An 18,080-nucleotide genomic window follows, 5' to 3' on the forward strand; every position below is an offset into this window, starting at 1 on the left:
CGACATTGTCATGTCTTCTGGGGTATTCTGTATTTGCTAGTATTGTACATCCGCTTGTGATGTGATCTACTGTTTCTATTTGTTGTTTACAAAGTCTGCATTTATCCGTTGTGGTATTGGGATCTTTAATAATATGCTTGCTGTAATACCTGGTGTTTATTGTTTGATCCTGTATTGCAATCATGAATCCTTCTGTCTCACTGTATATATTGCCTTTTCTTAGCCATGTGTTGGATGCGTCTTGATCGATGTGTGGCTGTGTTAGATGATACGGGTGCTTGCCATGAAGTGTTTTCTTTTTCCAATTTACTTTCTTCGTATCTGTTGATGTTATGTTATCTAAAGGGTTGTAGAAGTGGTTATGAAATTGCAGTGGTGTAGCCGATGTATTTATATGAGTGATTGCCTTGTGTATTTTGCTAGTTTCTGCTCGTTCTAGAAAAAATTTTCTTAAATTGTCTACCTGTCCATAATGTAGGTTTTTTATGTCGATAAATCCCCTTCCTCCTTCCTTTCTGCTTAATGTGAATCTTTCTGTTGCTGAATGTATGTGATGTATTCTATATTTGTGGCATTGTGATCGTGTAAGTGTATTGAGTGCTTCTAGGTCTGTGTTACTCCATTTCACTACTCCAAATGAGTAGGTCAATATTGGTATGGCATAAGTATTTATAGCTTTTGTCTTGTTTCTTGCTGTCAATTCTGTTTTCAGTATTTTTGTTAGTCTTTGTCTATATTTTTCTTTTAGTTCTTCTTTAATATTTGTATTATCTATTCCTATTTTTTGTCTGTATCCTAGATATTTATAGGCATCCGTTTTTTCCATCGCTTCTATGCAGTCGCTGTGGTTATCCAATATGTAATCTTCTTGTTTAGTGTGTTTTCCCTTGACTATGCTGTTTTTCTTACATTTGTCTGTTCCAAAAGCCATATTTATATCATTGCTGAATCCTTCTGTTATCTTTAGTAATTGGTTGAGTTGTTGATTTGTTGCTGCCAGTAGTTTTAGATCATCCATGTATAGCAAATGTGTGATTTTGTGTGGGTATGTTCCAGTAATATTGTATCCATAATTTGTATTATTTAGCATGTTGGATAGTGGGTTCAGAGCAAGGCAGAACCAGAAAGGACTTAATGAGTCTCCTTGGTATTATTATTATTATTATTATTATTATTATTATCAGTGGCGGTGGTAGTGGTAGTAGTAGCTGTTGTTGTTTTTTTATTTCATGCATTTTGTTTCATTTGTTTAAATTATTGTTTATTGTACTATTTTGTCTCCCTATAATAACTGTAGTCTCCCCAACCTTTACAACCACGCTATGCCACTGATCATTACCATTTTTAAACCGTGTGAACCATTCGTAACACCGAGTACAGCTCAAGCACTCATCCCCGTAGGCTTGTTGCTCATTTGATGTGTCTCTCCAAAGGTTTCCTTGAGTTTCATGCAAAATGAAACGTGGATGCGTTGCTCCTCCACCTTTGCCATCTCGAAATTCGCAAACTGTGCGATCCAACGTTCTCCTCAATATAGCAGTGAACAATAACTAACAGACATACAACAATGAAATTTCTGGCAGTCACACATCAAACACGGGCGTGTGCAGGATTGTCAACCGCATTTCGATCCAATGCGCAATTGGCGCGTAAATTACGTGTGTTCCGGAATTTTTCGAACAGACCTCGTACTTCGTAGAACACAGCTACTTCATGAATAATTTGGAGTTCAGAATATGTACCACTATTGTATGAAAATTCCTCCAGTACGTTACATACTGCATGGTACATTGAATTGTGTTACGCATTTCGCGCGCTGTTCGTGCAGTAAAATATCATGATACGGTAAATTGAATTAATATACGTAATTTGAGACACGGTCTTCAATTTCAGTTTACAACGAATCGCTGTAAGGAAGTATTGATGGGTCAGCGTTCGTCAGACGAGTCTGCAGATTGTAATGACGACAACCCAGATTTCATGCTAGCTGCATAACAAAACCAGTGAGGAGAGTTACGATAAGGTGTACAAGCTACGACCATTTTTGTTAACGGCGAGTGAAAATTTCGGACGTCTGTATCATCTAAGTGGATATTTTGCATGCTAGGTACCTATTTGCTTAGGAAAACACAAGACTTGGTCCCAACACTACCATGCTGCTTGAAGTGTTACACGTGGCAGGTTCCTGTATCTCTAAAAGAACAAATTTTGCATCCATTACCGCCATGTAATTTGAAAAAGGCCGGTACATGTGCTGTATCACCACTATTTCCGAAAAAAGTGGTTCAAAAACATCGTAACGCCTGTTAAAGTTCATATTTTAATATAACTGTACAACATTTCACCGGTTTTTTTTATAAAACTGTTTGGCAAATTAGTCTTTTGAAATAAGTGTTGGAATTTGTGTGCTTATCCTGTGTCTGAAAGAGTTAATACTGATTACTGAAATTTTGCAAATAGGCTTCGTCCATAGAATTTGTGTCTATCTTCAAAGCCCGAAAATCTAGATTTTTCTGCGTTTCTGTAGTTCTCCCCGGTAAATAAAAAAAGTGCACATTCGTCCCGCCTTTCTTTCTAGTCGAAGTATTCACTTGTTTTCATCGAGCATCAGGTTGGATCTGGACATTTACGGTACATCTCCATTATCTCCATACTTTCCACCATTCTCCTTCCGTAATTGTTTCATTCCAGTGTAGATTCTGTATCATGATACTGGCCTTGAATGAGTCAAGCCAGCTTACTCTGTCTCCCATTCTTACCGTCAAAATTGGCCTCCATCATTCATTCTTCCATCCTTCTATCTTTCGCTCTCTTCAGATATCCAAATCATTTAACTACTCTTCTCATTTCTGTCATTCAACTTTTCTACTCGAATATCGTTCCTATTACTTCCATTTATGACTCTGTCGCCCCTCGTATACCTTACGACGCGTCTTAGAAATTTTTCTCTGGCTAGGATTCTACTCTATTCTTGTCATTGTTCAGGGCTCCGATCTATACGTCAAAGCGGGTGTTAAGTACGTCTTGTATAGTTCTTTACAAGTCATCACCACCTCTTTTCTCCAGACCAAGCCCGTCACTCACTGATGAAATACATTGCTCTGTTTTACCCTTCTGCCTCCATCCTAGCATTCTACATTCTCACATCCAAAATATCAGAAGTGGTCCACAGTTTCAATTCCTGCCCTTTAATATTACTTTGTCACTTCCCTTCTCTGTCCTCTATAGTTATCACCACATTTTTACACTGTCGGCACTACTTTGCATGCTATATTTCTCAATTTCTTTCTTTTTATATGTGCAGTCGCTGCAGTACATTGTTTCTGTTTTAGAAAACAGAATATTGTCGGAACATAGCAGTAACTGCATATCCCTTCGGTAGTAAGCTTTTGTCTCTTTCACGATTTCATCCGGTAGTGAAAAAAAAGCAAATATTCTCAGTTTTTCTGTTTTATCTTCTTTTTTTTGCACATATGATGTAAACCGTCACGAAATCATTACGTCACGGGTGAAAAGCGACGCAGGAATTTTTGGGTTGAACTCACACCTTCCACAGATCCACGGACGAAATTCTGAACTGGAAAATTTCCAGGTATAGGGGCAGATAAGCGTATCTACAGGCAACCGCCATGGTTTTTCCAAACTGCGCGTGGGACGCACAGCCGAATACAGCCGGAAGGTGCCCTCCAATGAGCTCTTACTTGACGCCACTGAAGTCGCAAATGACGGTGGTTTGAGGCCAGTGAAATGGCTCGGAGCTGTCCTTGAAGTAGCGGATTTGTGACAGTTCGTTGTGCCAACTGGTGCTGTTACAGATGCAGTACGATGCGCCAGAACCATACGGCGAACACGATGGCCTTCCCTCTAGTTAGCGCGAGCCGGGTCTTCTTAAGACTGTATATTCTCATGACCACCGCTACCAATAATTTTGTATAGTGGCTACATTCATGCCAAGTCTTTCTGCAGTACCGCAGACGGAACATCCAGCTATTCCACGACATCGTTCAAACTCAGTGAGACGCTGATATGGCGTCTTTGTCGCCTTAAAGACATTCTTAACTAGCATCAACTCACAATGTCCAATCTCTAAGGTAACTAATGTTCACGATCGTTACAGCGTGTATTTAAAGAAACTGCATCCTCGTTGCATTCACATAGTGGCCCTGTTACCTGCACTCTTACGTGATTGGCTTGAAACTGGAATAGCAAACTACTTTCAGAATCACAAACACGCCTACCACTTTCGTTTACATCGAACAACCCCTTCTTGGTGCTGGAATCTCTTTTCCGTCAGTGTACTATGAGTGATGGCCTTGGTAAACTTGCAACTAACTGCCTGTTCAACAGGCAGCTGTGAGGACGGGGCGTGAGTCGTGCTTGGGTAGCTCAGATGGTAGAGCATTTGCCCGCGAAAGGCAAAAGTCCCGAGTTCGAGCCTCGGTCTGGCACACAGTTTTAATCTGCCAGGAAGTTTCATATCAGCGCGCACTCCGCTGCAGAGTGAAAATCTCATTATGGGATCAAAGGTTTTTTGAAGATGTCGCTATCGATGCAATTTTGATGCCAGAACTACGAAAATTGATATTCAGTTTCTCTGTCCGAAATAAAGAAATACGTGTTTCAGCATGTTACGGAAGTCAACCGCTATGGGGATGAAATACAGCTTGTCTGATTCATTGACTCATAATCAGCCACGCGAAACCACTATGGATAGAAACTTGAATTATTGGCCTTACACTGTAGGAATCGTTTAGTAAAAATTCCACCCACAAGGAGATAAAGTAGGGGATGACAGGAGTTGTGAAAATATGTCGCTATTGAGAGAATTTTGCAGATAGAAATACGAAAACTGGTATTTGTTTTGTGAGTCGGAAATAAAAAAAGTGGTTGAGCATTTTTGAAAATCCAACCACTGACGAAGTAAAATATTGGTTACATTTTTTTGAAAATAAATCATTATTAAAGCACTAGTAAAGTATTTTTAAAACTACATCTGGGAAAACTGGTATTGACTTAACGGTTAGATATAAAAATACGTTTTTCAAAGCTTTTGGAAATTCAGCCTCTAACGGTTGTGATGTATAATGTATAAAAAGTTGTGTTAAGAAGATTGAGATGATAGAAGTGCAGAGTCGTTGCTGTGTGCATTGTTCGTACCGATATCGCCAGCAAGTGGTGAAAATTAATACTAATGCCAAGCTAACCCTTTCGCAGACTAAGTCGCTCATATTTGATTCCATCTAACAAAAAATAAAATAAACACACAAGCTACACTGCTGCACTTCATATACGCGGGTTCTGTAAGTCCGTTGGGTAGTGAACTCAATAAATCGTACATAAAATATAGAAAAAGTGACCTTAAAAATTAACAAAAATATTTTTAAACGTAGAAAAATGAAAATTCTGATTTAGGGATATTTTGTGTAATTATGTCAGACATTAATTATATGAACTACTTTTGTTTCATTTGTTATAAGAGCGATTATTCGTATCTACATTTACAGGTCGGTATTGAAGTAAATGTATCATGTTTATATTTCTTAATACAGTGTAAATCAACTCTGGGCGCACACGTATTCATTTATTATGCAATAGCCTCCATTTTCAATTATTTGAGCTTTTCCAGCAATTTAGCATAGCTGCTGCGGAGGCGAAAAGGATTATCGCTGACCGTCATTTGATCCGCCATTAAGCAGACTTCTTAAATTTCACTATATTTATAACCAACATCGCACTCTAAAGCGCAACAAATGTTTAAAATATGGAATAAATGATCTTACTGAGTATTTAAGCACAAACACTTCGATTTAAATACCAGAACTCGACGTAAGTAGAAAAGGGTAAAACATACGATCGCGGCTTGGCTGTATGAAACTGCTTATGTAATTGATATTTAATTTCCAATTGTACTGATAGTAAGAACTCAGTCATTTTAGGACATTTCTTGGAAATCATTTTATTGCCTGATAAGTAGGTTGACCGTTCGTCATACATAACGAGTGCAACCGATACTATTCTGCGTCCATCATAAGAATAAACCTCGTGTAAACAAACACAAACGTGATGATTGATCAGAAGCCGTAGCACACTTGCACTGGTGTTACGCTCTTGGAAGTAGGTCCTACTTATGAATGAGATATGTTATTAATACGTTACGCTCAGTGAAAATTAAAGATATGCAAATGTATTAACAGCCATCAATGTATTTCTTAATCACGTTTTAGCTGTATAGCTTTTATTTCAAAAATCGTGTTCAGTCACACAGCCTCTGCACTGTTGTGCTTTGATTGTTGCGCTGTCAATACGCAGTATGAAATTTCCTGAGACTGCTTGCATTTTCGTAGTGAAACACACGTGTAGATTATAGTTAAAATGTGTTGAGAAATAGGTTGCTCATAACGTTTTTCATAAATTTACAGAGATAATCAGCTTTGAAGTTTTCCGAGGGAGCGTAGCACACTGTAGAACAAGACTGGCTGGTGTAGCGTATCGGGATATTTGTGAACATCCCAACACACCATTGGAAAGCCGTCGAAAGAGATGCTCGTGAATAAATTGTATAAGAATAAATGTAGTGGGAATCGGAAGCGGTGTGTTTTCCTTCCTTGTGTGCAGTGAATGTGGAACAATGGTGGAGCTGGAGAGAAGAGGACCAGTAAAAAAAAAAGTTTTACTACTACTGGTCGTCCGGGAGTCAATTGTGCCATGGTGCAGCAATTGCCTAAATCCGAAAGCCATGGAGTAAACGAGCACCAACAAGGGCGTAATGAGCAATTGAACATCAGTAGTTATCTGTTTGCTCTCTTGTGTCCTAAAGTACGCATGACGTTTTTGAATGTACTCAAGAAAGTGGGATTACCGTAGCAATTGTTTGTTGTGTTATGAAAAGAAATTGTGAAAACGTTGGGAAAAATATACGCCTGTTTCTGAGAAGTGGGGCTATTTATTTAGTAGCGGATTAGAGAGAACTAGCGGAACATTCCAGGAATCTTCACCACAGTTGTATCGACAGGGAGGTGGCGGGGAAGGATCGGGACCATCAAACGACTACTCTCAGAAGAGAGGATAAAGGTAATACTACTTTCATCTGGCGGTGTATTGGGGTCGGCAAAATATTGCCCTCTTATATCAGCCAGGACGCAACTCCCCGCTACAGCTGGTATAAGACCCACCAGAAACACTACAAAATATACATCAGCAGGAGACGAGGGAAAAATACACCCCAATGGTTACAGTGTCGGCGATGTAATTTTTTTTATCGTTCAAAATGGTTCAAATGGCTCTGAGCACTATGGGACTCAACTGCTGTGGTCATCAGTCCCCTACAACTTAGAACTACTTAAACTTAACTAACCTAAGGACATCACACACATCCATGCCCGAGGCAGGATTCGAACCTGCGACCGTAGCAGTCGCACGGTTCCGTTTTATCGTTCAATTTGAAATACGTACATCTCGTAATTGTAAACTTCATCATTTTTTATGAATAATGCAGGGCGTCTTGTTTCTAATTACAAATTGCTGGCGAAATTCCTGTTATAATTTCAAATATAAATTCTTAATTAGCGATATTTTATGAAAGGCTGTTAATAAGGGTTGCTTAAATTAAGAAAACATAACAGTATTACCTTTAAGGCAAAAATGAAAAGCCAAATACTCTTAATTTGGACTATGTCCATTGTTTTAAACCACAGATGGGAATAAGTGACATTGAAAACAATTATTTAACAGCACCATACAAATGTTGCAGTTTTACATTTGCCACCGTACCATTACAATATGAACCCAACTGAACTGATCTGGAGCCAAGTTAAGGGATTTGGCCCGAGAAATAACAACAGTGTTAAGCTTCCCGACGTACTGGAACTAACGCAAGCAGCTTTTTCACACGTCACTGCCGAACGCTCGAGGCGTATAGAACAGCTCGTCATAAAAGAAGAAGAGAAATTGCGGCGCCTGGTTGGCTTCGTTGTTCATAGACTCGTTATCAACGCAGCTGATGACCGTTCCAGAACTGAAACGTATTTATCGGATTCGTATAACGAAGGAGCTAAGTGATTACTTGACGAGTGACTGTAATTAATACCTTCAATGGCTTCAATATTCAACAGTACGGCGGAACCCCGCAGTACGCTTTTGCACCACACACAGCTCGCTCAGAAAATTTACGCTGTTTTTAAGTTAGCAATTTTCATCACTCTTGTTTGTAGTTAGAATACTATGTAAGGTGAGAGTTGGAGCATTATATGCTTTCCGCCGCTTCACTCAAGAAGCGCGCGGTAGTACTGGAGTTTCGCCGAATATTACACTACTGGCCATTAAAATTGCTACACCAAGAAGAAATGCAGATGATAAATGAGTATTCAATGGACAAATATTACTAGAAGTGACATGTGATTACATTTTCACGCAATTTGGATGCATAGATTCTGAGAAAACAGAACCTACAACACCCACCTCTGGCCTTAATAACGGCCTTGATACGCCTGGGCATCGAGTCAAACAGAGCTCGGATGGCGTGTTGAAAGGTGGCTACACTGTGCCACTGCGCCAGAGAGTGCGCCAAAGAGTACTATTAAGCCGCCTCCACAGTGCGTGTTACGAGATCGTGGCAGTCAGTGCTTGTTGTGACTTCGGAGAGGACAGTGCGTGTTGAGAACTCATAGAGTCAGTTTTGTCGAGAGCTCGTAGCAGTGTGTGCGTGGGCAGAGCTCGTGGTTGTTGTGAAGTTGGAGCAAGATGTTGTAGTAAAGAGTGTAGTTCCATGTCTTATGCAGTTATTTGATGGGAGAGATAGCAGATGTTATTATAATGAGTGCATTTCGTCAATATATATGAAGGTAAAAATTACAATGTTTTTATTTATTGGTTGTGTATCTGAAATAATGTGTCACTACAGGTTCAGTCAACAAAGCATCTGGCTTGTGTTCTTGGATTAGAGTGTAATTGTGATTTTCTTGCGTAATTATAGTTTTTCTAAATTTTTTTTTGTCACGCCAGTATAGTTGGTATTTAAAAATTCTTGTCTTGTTGGAAAAGAACCGTGCCAGATGTGGACGTTGAGTCACACTCCCACATACAGAACAGTTACATTTGTGCCAGGATTTGTAGATTTTATAGTTGCTGGGGACTTAATTAATTAACTGTGTTTACGGAAATTTTCTTACATTGTTTGTTGCAGTCAGATAGCGTAATAATTCTAGTCAGGGCCAACCGATTACGAGACTTGCGTAATCGGACATACTAAAACACTAAAAAACTATTCTCAATCAAATATAAATTTAATTAAGCCCCCATGCACGTGGCGACCGCTGCTTCGGATCGTCCCTTGGAATTTTTCTGATTGTGAAAATTGTAGACTGTAGTATTGTTGTAGTAATTTGTAGCTAGTGATTGTAGTCTGTATTGAGTGTGTAGATTTGGTAATTGGCATTCTTCTAATGGTATTTTTCAAAATTTAATTTTTTTATTGTCTTGTATACGCGTTTGACAAATTAGTGCAATTATTTCAATTGTTCGATTGATCGTGTTTGAGGGACACATTGCATGTGAATAGTATTGTTGGAGATAAAGAGTCATTGGGTGTAATTTTCGTACAGTGACGAATCTTTCGTATATTTTTTAAATGATTACGCGATCAATGAAAAAGGCAAAAATGATGAATAGTGAGAATAACGAAATTGTTGACATGGCGAACTCGCCAACGCAGGAAAACAGTATGGTGGATAATGGAGTTGAAAACAATGTAATAAGTCGGGAAAATAGTCCAGAACCATTTCAAAATTTTTCTCAATCAGAAAATTTACAGAATATGAGATTAACGATAGAAGATTCTGAAATAGTATCGAACACAGATAGCTTTACAGCTATGACGAAGGAAACTGGAATTGCGGGAAATGTTAGGCGCGAAAAGAATTGCGAACCGGCTACAATGGAGCAGTTGATGGGTGCAATATTAAATCTGGGATCACAAATGGGAACAATGGTAACACGAATGGAAACAATGGAAACAATTAAAACAGAGATGGGAACTTTGCGATCTGAAATTAAAACTGATATAGGAACAATTAAAACTGATATGGGAACAATGGAAACACGGTTTGGATCTGAATTAAAAACAGAGATTGGAACAATTAAAACAGAGATGGGAACTTTGGAAACACGGTTAGATTCAAGAATAGGGACATGTTTCAAAAATATGAAAGATGAATTAAAGAAAGAAATCAGGGAAGAAGTACAACCGATTCTGAATTCTCACAATAATAGATTAATTGCAGTAGAAATCAGACAAAGGGAACAGGATAGAGAACAGGAAGAAAGAGATCGCGTGATAGTACAGAATTTTTCAGAGTTAAATTTACAACGTGCAAAGGATAAGGAAGAAATATTTGAAAGAATCGAGGAATCCGTACCAAATGACAGAATAAATAATCTAACACGACAATATGAACAGTTAACTACCAAATGTGTCAATACTGAAACCCGAGTCGCGACACTTACGGAAGATGTAAACAAACAGAAAGAAAAAATAGGTGACTTATCGGAAAGAGTTGAGGAAATTTCAGATAAATTGACAAATCTTAGTTTACATGGGGACAGAGATTCGGATGATACAGCTCCATTACCATTTGCAGAAACCGAAGAATACCAGAACATAAATAAGCATGTTGAAAATCAGGGAAAATTTAATGAACGCGTGAAAAAGGAATTTGAGGCATTACGGAAGCAAGTCAAGCAGATCGAAGGCGAAGTTGTAGGAAAAGATAGCAGAAGAAATTTAGAATCACAGGTAGCAGAGGGGTTTGAAGAAAATAATTTGTTTCATTTACGGGATGCAACAAGAGAGCGCCAGGCGCGCGAACTTTACAATAATCGACATTCGGACTGGGACAGACGCGGTAGGTCTTTGTCGCCACGAGGCGAAAACTTTGACTATAAACACTTTTTGACTGTTCGGAAATTTAAGATCTTCCGCAACTCTAAGAATGACATACATCCATGTGCATGGTTAGATCAATTTATGTACGCACTTCCACCAAATTGGCCACTAAGTCACAAACTGGAATTTATGTGTGGATATTTAGAAAACGAACCGGCGACGCGGATGCGCGCACTCATTAGAGATTGTAATAATCTAAATGATTTTTATCATGCATTTCTATCGGCATATTGGTCCGAAAACACGCAAGACAGAGTCAAACACAGTCTTATTATGCAGCGTAATTTCAAACAGTCTGAGTTCCGCACGCCGGCAGAGTACTTTGAAGACATGATTCGAAAGAATCAGTTCCTGTCCAACCCTTATAGCCCGACTGAATTAATTCGCATTTGTTTAACTAAGTTGCCGCAATCCATAAGACAAATTGCTTTAGCTGGAAGATGTAAAGACGACATCGAGACTTTTAAGACTTTGCTACAAGAACTCGAGTACGACAATGACGACGGGACTACCTGTAATTTTTTCAGTAACAGTAATTATGATAGATTTTCAGATAAAAGGGACAGTGATCGGAACGGGCGTTATATGGGTAATTTTGAGAATGACAGACGTAACAGACACGACAATAGATACCAGCCCTATGACAATAACAGACGTTCTAACAGAAATTACACAGACAATAGCGGTAATTCGTACCGGAATGATCAATCATACGGAAACAGTAATCGGTATCATCAGGACAGAAATCATTCATACAGTAATAGAAATTCTTACTACAGAAATAATCAGGGTAATAGATACAACAATAATTTCAGAAATGACAGTCGAAATTACACAAGAAGTAGTTATGCAGACAGACAGGAAAACAGAAATTTTAATAACAGACACAACCAAGAATTTGTATCTAACAGACAGGAGGGACCTAATTGGCATCCTCCACGTGACAGAATTTCAGAGAGACAAGTGCAAATTGTAGAAATGGATCCGCGAAATGACGCGAATACTCAAAGACGTGACGCAAACAATCGACAATGACTTGCAGCTTCGGCTTCTGGCAGCAATATAGACGGTTTAGAAAGTAATGACACTACGGCTTTACACTACGTACGCCTGGAAGACATGAGAGACATTTTGTTAGATGAAAAGGAAAATAATGTAGACGCATTTTTACATCCTGTTATTGAAGTATGTGTGGGTAGGAATAAGTTCACTGCAGTTTTAGATTCTGGGAGCCCATTGAATGTCATTAGTGAATCAGTTTTTCGTATATGTGAAAGAACTATTGCCTGTCCTGTGTTACCTATTTCTAAAACTACAATTCGAGGTGCTATTTCTGGAAAAAGTGTGGAAGTCAAACAACAGACCAATTTAAATTTCATTTGTCAAGGATACGAATTTTCTGCAAATTTTATTATTGTTCCATTACTCAGTACACAAATTATATTAGGTATGGAGTTTCTTAACGCACATAAGGCAATTTTGAATTTTAAAGAAGGAAGTGTAAATTTGACTGTTGCTGGAATGCCGAAATGTTTAAAATTTTTCGAGTGTTTAACAAGATCTGAGTCAGATACAAAATGTTTAAGATTTCTTACTTCTGATGTTTTCGTTGAGCATTATGACGACAATGTGTTTATTCATGATAATGACAATAGATACAGAGACGCGATGGATGATATAATTAATAGCGAAGAATTAATTAATGAAAAGGTTAAGAAAGCTGAAGTGCCAGATGACGTTGCAAGAGAAGAGCTGCACCACATTTTGACTTCACATGCTACAGTGTTTAGTCATCACACAGGAACTATAAAAGGCTTACAATATTTATTTAAAGTAAAAGAACACACACCATTTCGCGGGAAAACGTACGCTATTCCTTTGGCTTACAGAGACAAGGTTACGAAAGAACTTCAGTACATGTTAGATCAGGGCATTATTGAGCCTGCAGTCAGTCCTTATACTAGCCCATTACACGTTGTTCTTAAAAAGGATGGATCAATTCGTTTGGTTCTGGATTCCAGACAGATAAATAACATCATCATTCCTGAAACTGACCGCCCACAAAATTTAGATGAACTTCTTCAACATTTCCATGGAATTAAAGTCTTATCCACGATTGATATGCGCGCAAGTTTTTGGCAAATAGAACTCCACCCTGATTGTAGAAAATACACCGCCTTTTTAGCCTTTGGTAACTGTTACCAATTTCGTAAATTACCGTTTGGACTTACTGTATCTTCAGCAGCATTCATTCGTAGCTTAAATGAAATTTTACCTGTTTATCTTCGTGACAACATTACTTCTTATGTTGACGACATTCTTATTGCTAAACGTTCTTGGAGTGAGCACAACAAAATTTTGGATTCATTGTTACGTATCTTTGCAAGAGTTGGCATTACAGTGAACTTAGGAAAATCTGAATTTGGTCGTTCACAGGTGAAATTTCTCGGTCACATTATTTCTACAGAAGGTATTCTTCCTGATCCAGAAAAATTAGACGCTATTCGTAATTATGCTGTTCCTACCACAAAACGTGATGTTCGTAGTTTTCTTGGTGTCTGTAATTTTCTTCGACGCTTTGTTAGATTGGACGATTTGGCCACACCTCGTTTATGTGAACTATCCGGAAAGAAATCTAATTGGTGTTGGGATGAGGAAGCTCAGTCAGAATTTGAACAGCTTCGAGATGCTTTAGTTGCTGCTCCACTTCTTTCACATCCCGATTTATCGAAAGAATTTTGTTTGGCGACGGACTCATCATACAAAGGCCTAGGAGCACATTTATTTCAAGAGATAGAAGAAAACGGCGTTGTAGTACAGAAGACTATTGCATTTGGAAGTCGCGTTCTCTCTAAATCCGAAAAGAATTATTCGATTACGGAACTTGAAGCTTTGGCTGTTGTTTGGGCTTTCACAAAATTTCGCACATTTTTGTTTGGCAGACATACTAAGGTTTACACCGATCATCGAGCTCTGGAATTTCTTATGTCAGCAAAATTAACACATGGAAGATTGTCACGATGGGCGTTGTACCTACAGGAATTTGACTTTAGTATTGTTTACATACAGGGTTCTTCTAATATTGTTGCCGATGCTTTATCACGTGCACCTATGGGTTTGAAACAAAGTGCTGAAGAGGACTGCAAGGAAGACAATTATTGTTTGATGTATATTCAAGGTGTTGCGTTTGAGAACTTTATTTCGTCTTCGCTCCAGGACATCGCTAAGGAGCAAAATAAGGATCCTATCTGGAAGGACATTAAGGAGAAGTGGAGGAAAAAGGAAAGCGTAGCGATTAGACAGCATTATTTAGTCCGCAATGACATTCTTTTTAAACGAAAATCGGTCGACAACTCCGTTTGGTTAGTTTGTATTCCTGATGAGTGGGTCAATAAATTGATTTGGTATACGCATTTCAGTTATGCACACTTTGGTCCCCGAAAATGCTTTCATAAATTACGAGAAAATTGTTACTTCAGTAATATGGAAAAACGTATTCGATCTGTTCTTGCCAAATGCAAATTATGTCAAATGGCTAAGCCTCCAACGATTTCTCACAGAGCACCGTTGTTTCCCGTCATTCCAGCGAAATTAAAGGAGATGGCTGCAGTCGATTTGTTTGGTCCAGTGGTTCGTTCTTCTAATGGTTTTGCGTACATTTTCGTAGCAGTGGAACTGACATCAAAATATGTGTGTTTTACACCTTTACGCAAAGCAACAGCTCGTTCAGTATCTAATGCTTTCATCAAACATTTTCTTAAAGAAGTGGGTCATGTTGATAAGGTTATATCAGATAATGGATCACAGTTTCGTTCTAAAATTTGGCTTCGTACTCTTCAGCGTCGTAAAATTAAACCAATCTTCATTTCACTTTTTCACCCTCAATCTAACGCTTCAGAGAGATGGATGAAGGAAATCAATAAATTGTGCCGTCTTTATTGTCATCAGAATCACAGAACTTGGGATCAGTATCTTCATATTTTTCAAAACATTCTGAATGAACTCCCTAATGATTCAACTTCTTTACCGCCTCTATTGATATTAAAAAATAAAGCACCGACAAATCGCATTTCTGAAATAGTTCCTTTTCCACCTTCACGGAAACTACGGCATTCTGAAGTTGTGAACATGGCTCTACGAAATATTGCATCCGCGGCTGCTAGAAGAAAGAAATCGGCGAAACGTCCTGGTCGTTTAAAAAATTTGTCAGTTGGTCAGAAGGTATTAATTAAGTCCCACCGTTTGTCTCACAAAGGAAAAGGCTTGTGTCGCAAATTTTTTCTGCTTTATAACGGTCCATATAGAATTCGCAAAATTATTCATGATAACACTGTCGAAGTAGAAACTCTTAAATCTCGACGCTCTAAAGGAATACATCATATATCAAACGTTAAAATTTTTGTGGAATGACATACTTGTGAGAAACTAACAGCTACATGTAAACATGCGGAGAGTACAAGGATACCGCGCTGTGTTTTGGCGGCGGCACATACTCAAAGCAACAGTCAAGTCTGCGCGCCGCACAAGGCAGTCGTTGACCGCAAACAATTGCTTCCTACGTCACGCGCCTACAGCTGATCGAGCGCTCAGTGCGAATGCACTGACAGCCGTAAACAAACACACAGTCTAATTTCTCCGACTAAATTCAGTATAAAGCTATACTGACTTGATGAATTCTGTTATTAACATTCAGTATTTTTCAGGATACGGTTGTATAAAATATTTAAGAACTTCAGGTAAATTCTGTGCGTGTCTCCGACGTTAAGACGACTTGCTATCGAGAAATTTTCAGGAAGAATGTAATTTCGAAGAAGAAACTAATAAACTAAAAAAGGGTAACTATTCATTGAGTTCATTTACAGGTAACCTATTTCCACTTAGGTACGTACTTTAGACGTAATTTGCTGCTCGCGATTACGTGATTCATACTTTGTGCTAAATTTCATGTTCTATGAATTTACGTGTGAAGCGACGTGCTTGTATACATTTACTGATTTTGACAATTATTGATTAATGAACTGGGTTGTGATTTGTATATATTATGCATCGCTTAGCCGCTATGCTTTTTCACTGATGTCATATTTTCTTATTATGTGTCTGTAGTGCTTATTTATTTAAATTGTAATGGTAACCTGATTTATTGTGCTGATGTGGTTAGGTATGTAAGTTATACTTTGTGATTTATCTGCTTGCGCCTCCATGTTTACTTATTAAGATGACATATGAACATTTATTTGCTTATGCTGATATGTTGCTAATAACCTGTTTATTACTTAAGATATATGTTTGCTGCTTTTTGCATGGATTACATATTTACACATTTCTGTTTTGTTGCCATAACTGCTCTTTAATTTGGTGTATAGAAATGCTGATATACTGTGTATAAACATAGAGTTTAGGTCACACTATTGAATTAATTATAGATTGTTCGCTTGGCAGAGCCTCGTTGTAGAAATTGTGCTGCATACACTTGTGGACATTCTGTTCACTACTGGTATATTTAATCGCTATTGCTTGTTTTGCTTACGCTCAGTGCCTTATATTTTTAAGATAAGAAAATTAACTGCTATAATTCGACGAACGACATTAGTACAAGAGAGTCATAGAAGTCACATGAGCTGAGGTTTTATGAAAGCTGTATAAATTTATGCTAATAGGAAGGAAGCTAACGACATGACATACCAATACTAGGTTTAGACCATTAACAGTTATTACACTGCATTTTTCGTGAGCAATTGAAATAGGAAGTGACACTTGACACAAAAAATACTCCACATGTTTGCTTCTGCTATGATTCTTGAAGTGGTGTACACACTGTGAAATATTATGATCATTCACACTCCGTAATCGTACTTAATTACTGAGAGTTATTCAAACTAAGTCTGTTAGAGGTCAGGTATGCATTTCTTTTATTTAATAATGGACAAGGAACCAAAATGTATCTTATAATTTATAATGAGTAGAAAATTTGGGTCAGATGGATTACACAGAGGTTGTGTGTTGGCAATGTGTCTTCGGATTGTATGGGATGCTGAATTGAAGTTGCATTAGGATTTTATCTGTACTTGTTCGAGGAGACTGACGAGAGGAAAGAGTTGTTATGGAAGTGAAATGATATTGGTGCTGAGGTTTATATTTATCGATGTATTATTATAGGTATTGAGAGTATATGAAGTTGTTTGTGGACAAGAGGTAAGGTGATATTGGTGCTGAGGTTTACATTTATCGACGTATTATTGAGGTATTATTGAGATTATGTGATGCTGATAATTATTGGAGTTTTGGTGGATAAGAGGTAAAGTAAGTGAGGAGCATATTTTTTTTGTTGGTCTTATGGAACAAGAGGATGAAGAGAGCAGACTAAAACACTAAAATAGAAGGAAGATAGTCTATACACACACTTTGTTATATCACTAAGCAGTATATACTTTTTTTTGAAGAGAGGAAGTAATTGCATATCGTGGCTCACTGACAGTTGTTCAACAACAGTACATTTTGATCTGGCTTGGCAAACATTCGTCTTGACATGATGACTATGACGTTGACTTAACTATTAGTGACTGTTATACATTGCTGCCAGTACTACTTGATACACATGATGAACATTAAATTTTGACAGAATTGCATTTACACAGTTAACACTATTCAATTACACAGTAGTACTTAATGTGGATGAGAGATGAGTGAGTGTGTTCTGTGTGTTTTCCTTTACTAATCCTACCCACCTATCTCCTAAATATTATTTTATTTGTGTGTAGTGGCTTGCACTGACACCCATAAATATTATAGGTTTACTGGTATTTGTGTATTGTAATAGTTAATAGGACAATTATCTGATATCATTTGTGTGTTTGTTATGATTTGTATCTTACTGTAAAAGCATTTGTATGTGCATTCAAACTATTGTTCAAGCCTGAACTGTCTGATTAGTGAAGATAAATATTCTGAACTGTTACCTGCACTTTTCAACATGATGTGTGACACTAGGACATGTTTAATTTGTGCTCATAAACTCTGATGAACAGTGTGATCAGTGTTAGTGAATTTTGTGGAACTGCTTCTGCTGAGAAATGTGACTTTTTGGTGTCTGCACCTGCACTCAACATTGCTGGGTGCAACTGATGAACTGTTTCTACTGAAA

Source organism: Schistocerca serialis, chromosome 12 (genome assembly GCF_023864345.2).
Source record: "Schistocerca serialis cubense isolate TAMUIC-IGC-003099 chromosome 12, iqSchSeri2.2, whole genome shotgun sequence".
In the NCBI taxonomy this organism is placed as follows: domain Eukaryota; kingdom Metazoa; phylum Arthropoda; class Insecta; order Orthoptera; family Acrididae; genus Schistocerca; species Schistocerca serialis.